This window comes from Trachurus trachurus, assembly GCF_905171665.1.
Source record: "Trachurus trachurus genome assembly, chromosome: 14".
In the NCBI taxonomy this organism is placed as follows: Eukaryota; Metazoa; Chordata; class Actinopteri; order Carangiformes; family Carangidae; genus Trachurus; species Trachurus trachurus.
The window spans coordinates 6,373,530-6,383,094 of NC_139903.1; positions in this window are offsets into that span (position 1 = coordinate 6,373,530).

Genomic DNA, 9,565 nt, shown 5'->3' on the forward strand with positions numbered 1-9,565 from the left:
TTTCATTTTTTTTTGCCATTCTTGTGATTTACTGTTTAGTGTCTCATCGACTATAAACACATACAAAAGACCTGAATATTGCATTTTATGCATTCAGTGATCGCTCCAACACGTGTTTGGAAAAAATACCTCACAATGAAGAATCTTTTCTTTTCATAGCATAGAAAAAGAACATGTTTAAGTTGAAATTATCGTGTGATTTAAAAAAAAATGTAGACACAAAAGTCTCTGAATACAGTTAAAACACATATAACACTTATATTTCAACTTGTACAAGCTGTAGGGGCACATATCATTTTACTGCTGCACGTTAAAAGGCTTCAATATGTGTGTGTGTGTGTCGTGTATATGACCACAGGATGTGTATTTAAGTGTGCACACTGTTTGGACGAGCAGAGCCCAGTGTTTCTGGAGCGGCCCTGAAGAACCTCTGAGAACCTGTTTACAGCCTCGGTGGCTGTAGGTGGACGAGTGAGGGGAGAGTTTAACGTCCTTTTACATAATGACTTCCAGACGCTCGCGTGTTGCTTCCCTTTGATGCTACGAACCCCATGTCAGGCTCCATCACTGACTTTAACCCCCCAAAGTAAACAAACTCTTTATGGCATGGTGTGGATTTGACCGATTTACACCATGTCAGGATTTTTTTGAATAAAGTCGTTTTTCTCTCTCTTTCTGTAGTATTTCATAAAACAAACCTGAACCACACAGTCATTCTCAAGAAGTAATAACAGCACTGAGCCTCTCCACTGTGTGACTCATACACTGTGAGTAATGTTTGTACTTGCTTGTACCCGCAGAAACAACTGCAGATATATTTAATGTCAGTAAAATGCAGGGAAATAAAAAACGTACAGGTCAACATTGTAAAGATGTATGACATAAAATCATTGATTTTATTATTCTGTTTTTATTTTTCTTTCCCTGGCTCTTTCTCAAAAGTGCTAAACACAAAATCAATACCAGTGCAACTAAAATAAATAAATGATATCAGGTAAGTATCCTTTAAACTTAAATTAACCTTTTGAAAAAATGAATAGATTTATATAAGTTAACTTTCTTTGTTTTTCTCAGTGTGTATTTGTGTTAACTAACAGACATTCAGAAATACATATGAGTTATATTCAACAAAATAAATAGTCAAAACTATGTTGTTAGTCACTTAAACTTTTAAAGCAGCTCTAAGCGGCAGATACAATCACTTCTTGTATGTGTCATGTTGCCCCAGGTGAGTCTTCCAGATAACTGTTGTTTGTGTCCTCATTCAGGTCTTAAGTTATCAAAAATAACACAGATGACTCCACTCACTTTGAGCTTCAGAAAACAGAGTTACTAAACCGCAAGACTCCCAAACCCTCTCAAAAATTTGATTATACAAGTGCCAATACTTTAGAAGTGATGACACACTGTTCCTTTGTCATGCACTCCCAGCCTCGGCATGATGTTTCTGCTTGGCTCCTAAAAGTGTCCTGCAACTTTGTCGATTAAGTGATGCGCACATAATACTTCTGTATAGGCAAAAAAGAGGGTTTGGCTTAGCTATGACAACCAATTTCATCATTTACAAACAGAAAGCATAAAAGGTCATCCTGCGTGTCATTCCCCCCCTCTCAGTCTCCCATTTCCTGTCTCTCTCGACTTTCCTGTACATTAAAGGCAAAAAAGCCTCCCAAAAATATACTATTACTATATACTAATATGCTAAAAAAAAAAAAGAGTCCTTCTCATTACCAACACGGCGCCACTCAGGTGACCCCTGATTGCTCCACCAAGAAGTATTTTATCAATCACCTCGATAGATAAATTGAGCTTTCTTTTAGCTACTGTAGCTCATTCCACTTCGGGCTTTTCCTCCAAGCTGATTTCTGATTGGCTATAAAGCAGCGCTTCCCGGAAACTGATTGGTTTACGTGACATCGTTCAAACAAACTGAAAACAAAGTAAACAGAACATTTAAAGTTCACAAAACGTAGGAAATTGTGGTAAATTTAAAGGTAAATTTATGGTAAAATGTATGGTCAAATATTGTTTTCTTGGTTCCTGTACAAATTTAAACCATGTGAATTTAACTTCAAACATGATCCATTCATTTTTGTCAAAATAAGGTGTCCAGTTGTTTAAAAAGTGAAGTTATTTTGGACTTTATATTCTTCCATTCAGTATTTTTATTTCATTATACTTTTTTCCTTTTGACTGGCTGGCTCAACATTTTGTCAGTCACAGTGGGGGGTTGTGGTGGATCCACACCTGCCAAGAGTAACAACATGTTTTCATTTCACCAACTCTCCCAGTGGAGACGAAAATTTCCGAAATTTAGGTCAACCCCATTCAAATCAAATTTATCTCCAAATGGGGGGAAAAAAGAGAAACGGTTAATCTCAGAAGTGCTTCATTCACCCGTCCAGGACAGGAATAGACATGTAAAAAAAAAAAAAAAAGAAAAACCACACCACACACTACAAATATTTTAGTCAGTAGCTGACAATCAGGCCACTGTGGACCCATTACACTCACCAACCAGGCTTCTAGTAAGATGTAACGATGTAATTGAATCTCCGCTCCCTGTACCTTGAAGAACTAATTCACTTACAGGTGCACTGGTGGTTTTTGTGTTTTTCAGTAGTGGGGGGGGTTTTGTTTCTTTTTTTAGCCATTAGCCTGATGGTTGTGCTGATGTCAGTGACATCATGTCTGGTCTGGATATGTTTAAAGTCTTTGCCAGAGGAGGAAAAATAAATCAGACCCACAGATAGACGTGATGTTTTCAGTCTTGCTCTGAGGCGTTCAGGTCGACAGGAAAGTCCCTTGGATGGATCTAACTGACTAAATCTCCTCCACCATCAGATCTGATTGCCGTGACTCAAAACGTTTCTTTTTTCTGTCCGTCAGAAGAGGAAAAACCCTCCCATCTTTTCTTTTCTTTTCTTTTTGCCTTTCTCTTTCTGTTTCCCCATGAATTGGCCTCTCTTCCTATAACAGGCTGTGGTTTTTAAGATGCATGTGGTTTTTGGCCTCCAGTGATCAGTTTGCGATTCAGTATGAAATGGGAAGAAGACGTGGGGGCCTGCTCTCTTCTCTCCTCTCTCCTCTCTCCTCTCTCTTCCCCCTGTCTATCTTTCTCTTGCCATCCTCCCTTGGCTCCTTGATTGCTCCAGCACATGTCTGAGGGAGTGTATTTTTCTTCGCCTCCCTGAGCTGCTACCAGTCAATCACCCTCTCCAAATGAGAACAAAGTGCTCTGGATGTTGATGTAAGTTGACAGCCAGCAGCAGCTCCACAAACCCAGGGTCAGGAAATTCTGCGTTTTTGTGGATTTGGTTGGGCTCATCACCATGCACCGAGAATGAATGATTTGACCTGCAGCCAAAAAGAGACGTACGACGTATATGGAAGAAAACGAGTAAAATTAACGTGAAATTAAAACCTAAACAAACCTAAGCAGTAATAGTATATCATGGCCTTAAATACTCAAGATTCAGTCGAGGCTTTCAGCGCCAACTGGGTCACGGAGCACCATGCATCCCCTCGCTACTACCAGCAGAGGAGAGGAGAGGAGAGGAGAGGGAGGGAAAAGGACTCGGCCGGCCAGCGTCTGTTAATCTGCCTTTCTCATTCGCGTCTTTTATTGCTGTGGGAAGTGGAGTAACAGCCGACAGGAGGGAGGTTTCCAGGCCGCAGCGACCACAGGCCTCAGTGGACCAGAGCAGCTCTCTCTCTCTCCCTCTCTCTCTCTTTCTCTCTCTCTCCGGAGACACAACCTCCAGGTTCAGGCCTTTAAAGGGTCATTTCCCCCCAGTGACCACCGTCACTCCTGTTTGTCTAATAAACCAACCAACGAGCTGGAAGTTCCTGGAAAGAAGCGTGAGCATGATGTAGTGTCAGCGACTCTGGACGGAGAAGTCCATCAAACACGTCAGTCACATATTTCATCTATTTGACCTTTTGACCTTGTGTTATGTTTTTACAAATACTTACTTGTCTTCATTATTTTGTAATCTACGTGTTATTGTTTTTATAGTCAATTGATTTTTTTAGCTTTTGTAATATCAGAAACAGTGAAAATGCCATCATGAGACAGAAGGCACTGGGCTACTTTGCTTATTGTATATATCCTCATATAGCCTCTGTCTTTCCTTTTCTCACTTCATTCACTTCAATGTCAGGTGCTGTATGCCCATTTTGTTTGTAGGTTTTTGTTTTTCTTTCTTTCTTTTCTTCTATTTTTTTGTAAAAAAATGAAAGAGTGACAATAAAATATATATTTTTTTAAATGCCAGTCAACTATTTCTCAAAACCCAAAGTTCAAAGGTTTTGTTTTGACACTTCTGTTAAACTGTGTGATTTCTTACAGTAAGTTGCAGTAAAGTTGATCCCTTCAGAGCCACCGTACAAGAAAAATAAACATACGGGCAAAGGAAAACACCACTGTATAACACTTAATCCACCATCATGTAAGGATACGTTTCACTCTCCAGCTCCTCCTTCTGTATTTCACAACCGTAAAAGGCCGCGACCTGTTTGTGCATCTGCTGGAGCTGCCTCCACCTCCTCCTCCTCCTCCTCCTGGTTCACTAGAAAGAGCTGAGTCAATATTGGTGAAGCCATAACTCACTGATAAGCTGAATTGTTAGATAATGCTCTGGTTGACAGGAGCCTTTATGTGTGAAAACAGATACACTTCCGCACAATCACTCACAAACATGCACACATACACACAGCAGCTTGTGCACATGGTGAAATACAGGGAGAGGCCAGAGTGGAGTGAAGAAATTCGGAAATTCATAGTTAGTAAAATGATAGGAGTGACTCTGAGAGGTGTTTACTGTAAATAATGAAGTTTATCTTCGACTCTCATGCATATAGTGAAACCAACCTTTCTCTGGTTTTCCCCGGTCTTTCCATGGAATTTCTTTTACTTTTCATTCTGGTTTTCCACTTCAAACCCTTTTGAAAGTTATTGTTTTCTTTTCTAGATGATATTCTGAACACTTTTTTGTGTTAATTTCCAAACAGTTCTTCAATTTTATGGCGTACGCCGCAGTATGAATCCAAAATCCTGTTCTTTTTCATATTCAGACTTTTGTCATAAAGAATTAGCTAATATTTCAATCATTTTGTTTTGATTTGCAGCCTCCCCCCGACACAGGTGGAGGTTGGATGAACAGGTGAGTCTAAATCGCCCGTAGCTGTGAATGGTTATTCATCTGTGTGTGTGTGTGTGTGTGTTGGGTGGGTGGGTGGGAGTGTAACTCTCACCCAGATGAGCTCTCAGTGTGATTAGTGGGTAAAGGAGAGTGAGTGGACTGATTCGCATGCTGTCAGTGGAGCTGTCAGGAACACACCAATCAGGCCGACTCAGACTCTGAAAGTGTTTCCTGTGATTACTGGAGGTTTCTGGTGTCAGACACACACATTCACCACAACATAACACAACACACCAAACCACCCATCTGAGACCCTGAGCTCCTTAAAAAACAAATGTGAAGGATTAACTCTAAATAGTTTTTGACATCGGTGTAGTTGGAGCAACACTTTGTCTCCTCTGTCCCCGAGGGGCCTCGTTTTGTCAGCGCTGACAGACGGCTCATGTAACCCAATCCTCAGGTACTGCAGCCCCTCAGTCATCACTTGACACACACACATACGCACACAAGCACGCACACTCATCACAACAACAAAATGTCCCTTGTCTTGTGTGCTTCACAAAAATCTAAGTACTTTATTTATATCCACTAATAGTTGCAGGACTTTGTAATCTTCACCTCATGGGAACGCTCCTCCTCACAGAACACACTGTGATCCCGCCTTTGTGTTTTTAATGTCTTTTTTCTGCCTCATTACCTGTTTGGAGTCACTGAACCAGACACGCACACACAGACACACACAGACACACACACAGAGGATTGTTTTCTGTGTCTTACTGTGTTGTTTAAGCTCCCATCAGGGTGGAATAACTGCTGCACAGCCGATGAGGTTTGATTAAAGCCTGTGAAACCCAAAACTTTGTCTGTGTGTGTTCACTCTCAATCACTGAGGGGACTCACACACACAAGCACACACACACATGAGCAGGAGGTCGGGTCGGGTGGTGCAGTGCAGCAGAGCGAGAACATGCATAACGACTCCAACACACACACACACACACACACACACACACATGTACTATACACTGTCTCTCCGTGTGGGTCCCCCTTAAATCAACTCTCCTGCAAAACAAGGAGCATCTCCGACCTCTTGACCTTTTTTTTTTTTTTTTTTTTTTTTTTTCCTGATGCATGACTTACCAGCCTGAGCCAAGTACAGGATGAGCCGTAACGTTAAGGAAGCACCCGGAACATCTGGAAAACCTTAAACCTCAGCTAGGCCTAAATGAATGGGTGGAAGAAGGAGATGCCTGGTTTTATGTGGTCATTTTGTCGTCACGTGACATGACAACACTCGACAACATGATGCTGCTGATTCCAGACGTCCAGAGTCGGGAAAACATTTTCTCTGCCCCCCCCTGCATGTTCACGTTCACAAAACAACCACCAAACATCAAAGATGGAGAACAACATTCCTGCACTGTGTTTTACAATTTGTTTGCTCCTCTCGCTGTGTTTGGTCTCAGGATGTGTGAGATGCCACACATTCAGTTCTCTACATGTAATGACTAAATGATAGCTATTCTTTCCTTTTTCTTTTTTTAAATCAGGTGTGAAAATTACCTGAAGGTTCGCGTGGCGTTCTTCGACCTTTAACAGCACAGCAAGTAAAAATACCTTTGTGTTTAGCTAAGAGGAGAGACGCCCTGTTGTGTCAACAAGATCAGATTTATGGTCAGATTCATTGTTCTGCATCACTGTGGTGTGTGTGTTTTTGTGTGTGTGTGTGTGGGAGCAGCAGTGGTGGTGGTGGTTGTCGAGATGCACAGTCAGATATGCTGCAAACAAACACATCAGCTGTTTGTTTTGGAGCTGGGGGAAATCCGACAGATAACGTTGAGACAGTGAACGCACAAATATTCAACAGTTAAAGAGTGACACCTGTTGGACAAAGTAGAAACAGCATGAAAACACACGAGTCTCAGTTTGAAGCCCTGAAACAACATTAGACCCCGTGACCTCTTGTCAAAGGTCACACAGGAGAAATATATATTTAAAAAAAACAAAAAACATAAGTTAATCAGATAATTCACATGTAACACAAAAACATTACATTTACAAACATGCATTTGTCTCACAGAGAAATGTTTGTTTACTTCTCTCCTGTTCTGTTAAGCACATTGTGAACTTTAATTGTGTCATTAAGCATTAATAGTGTTTGTTTTGTTCAATCACTGTTGGCAACACACACACACACACACACACACACACACACACACACACACACACACACACACACACACACACACACACGCACGCACACACACACACACACACACACACAAACAGACACACACTCAGTCGTCTCCCACTGAGAAAGAGAAATGTTACCACAAGCAAAAACCAGCTGTTTCCTTGTGGAAACAAACACAAGAAACACTAATTAGTGTCGTATTAATCATAATCAATAATCAACAACAGATTTCTTTACTTACTTTAAGGTGACAGAGAATCTGAAAGACTGTTTGCCTACAGTAAAAGGTAAATATATAATAGAGCTAAGCCATCAGTTGGTTGATATATTTACTGTAATTCTGATTAATAATCGCATGAGTGTAATTAATCACAAATGATATGCACATACCTTAAAGTTATAGCCTATTTTTTATTTTTCAAACATGCTGCTTTATGCAAATTATTCATACTTAGTCTGGATTTAGCTTCTTCTTCTTTTTTCTTCCTTTTCTTTTATTTGTAAACATGACATTTAATTGGTAAGAACATAAAACTTAATGGAGAGGCTTTTGAAAACCTAATTCTGCAAAGAATTAAATTCAGCTGTTACAGTTTAATAAGTAAACAAGATGATAAATAGCAAAGAGGAAAGATATTAACTTCAACAAGACCTGGAACCTTTCACTTACTGACGGAGACAAAACAATACCAACACAACCAAAGAATCAAAGACAGATATTTCATAAATATTTGATGTTATAGTATTTTAGACATCTTTTCTGAACATCCCTGACATATACTTCACATATTTTACTCAAAACCCAGTAATATAGTAGAGATAAAATCAGATTAACGCTGTTTTTATTCAACAGTTTATTCATTATTAATGTGCTTGTCTTCTCATTTTTAATCATCTTTCTGTGGTTTTATAGGTATAACTGTGATGTAATAGGCTAGTGAATTCACTGATATTACGTTTGTGTGTTTTTGGAGGGACATTGTTGTGTTGGCTCACACTGACACCTGGTGGTAAGATCACATCACTCATGTCTGCAAAAATAAAAATAAAAATTGACCTTTATTCATGGTTGCATTCAATGTGCATTAGGCTACCAAAGTCCAGAAGTAAAAATACAACATGTTTAATGGGCCTAATCACAAAAGTAAAAGTGATTGTATATTCAGATTTACTCTCCCCTATCTCAAAATAAAAAGGTCTTTGACAGATAATTAAGATATTTTCTATAAACATCTCTGATATTCTTACGTAAAACGTGTTATTCATTGTAGAGATTATGTGAGTGTATCATGCAATCCCTGGGTTTGTTTCATCAGACATGAGCCAGTCCCCCTACATGTGCAACAAGACGTGGCTCTCAAAAGCCTTTTTTACCTCCATTGTGGTTTTAATTAGGCCCACGTTGTCTTGAGTAGTAGCTATATTTACCACAGTAACTTAGAAATGCACCTAACAAATAAACACCAGAGAACAGGAAGAACTTGAGAAACAGAAAAAGAAACAGAAACTTCCAGAAGAGCAGATGATTGAAGAGCCAGAAGCAGTGTGATTTTCTCCAGATGGTTTTCTTCAGTCCATCCAGAGAACAAGCCCCTGGAAACCTACATAGACTGTAAACGTGACGGGCTGCATGCATTACATTACCGTAAATACTCTAAAAGACACATAAAGCGCATGAATGGGTCCGTGTGTCAGGGAGAATTACGGCTGTTCGCGGTTGGTTCCTCTTGTTTGTTTTCTGCACCAGCGAAATTAACATAAAACGACAATAAATCTCTTTTATTAGGTCTGTTTAGTCCCGTCCCTGACTCCTGTTGGACCTTTTCTTTAGCTATTTGATGTTTTGCTGGCTTTGCGTGTTGTTTGTTTTGCACTACTGCACAAAATTAATAAATAGGCTACAGAAAATACGTGGAGAAGTAGGATGCAAAATAAATAAATGTTGATAATAGAAAAAAATGTCATTTCTGCTTTTACTTTTTCCTGCATTTCTACTGTACATTAAACTGATGTTGGGACCGCCTACCTAATTAGCATACGGGCACATGAACAGAAGCAGAAACAGAAATACAGAGACTGGCTAGATAAAGGCAGAAACGGTGGAAATAAATCCGTTGATTGAAAACAGAAATAGCATTTTTCATTATCAGAGTGAATTCACTATGCATTTGATTAGTTTTTTCTGTATTTACATGTTAAAATGTAGGTCTACATAATTGTTTGTCCT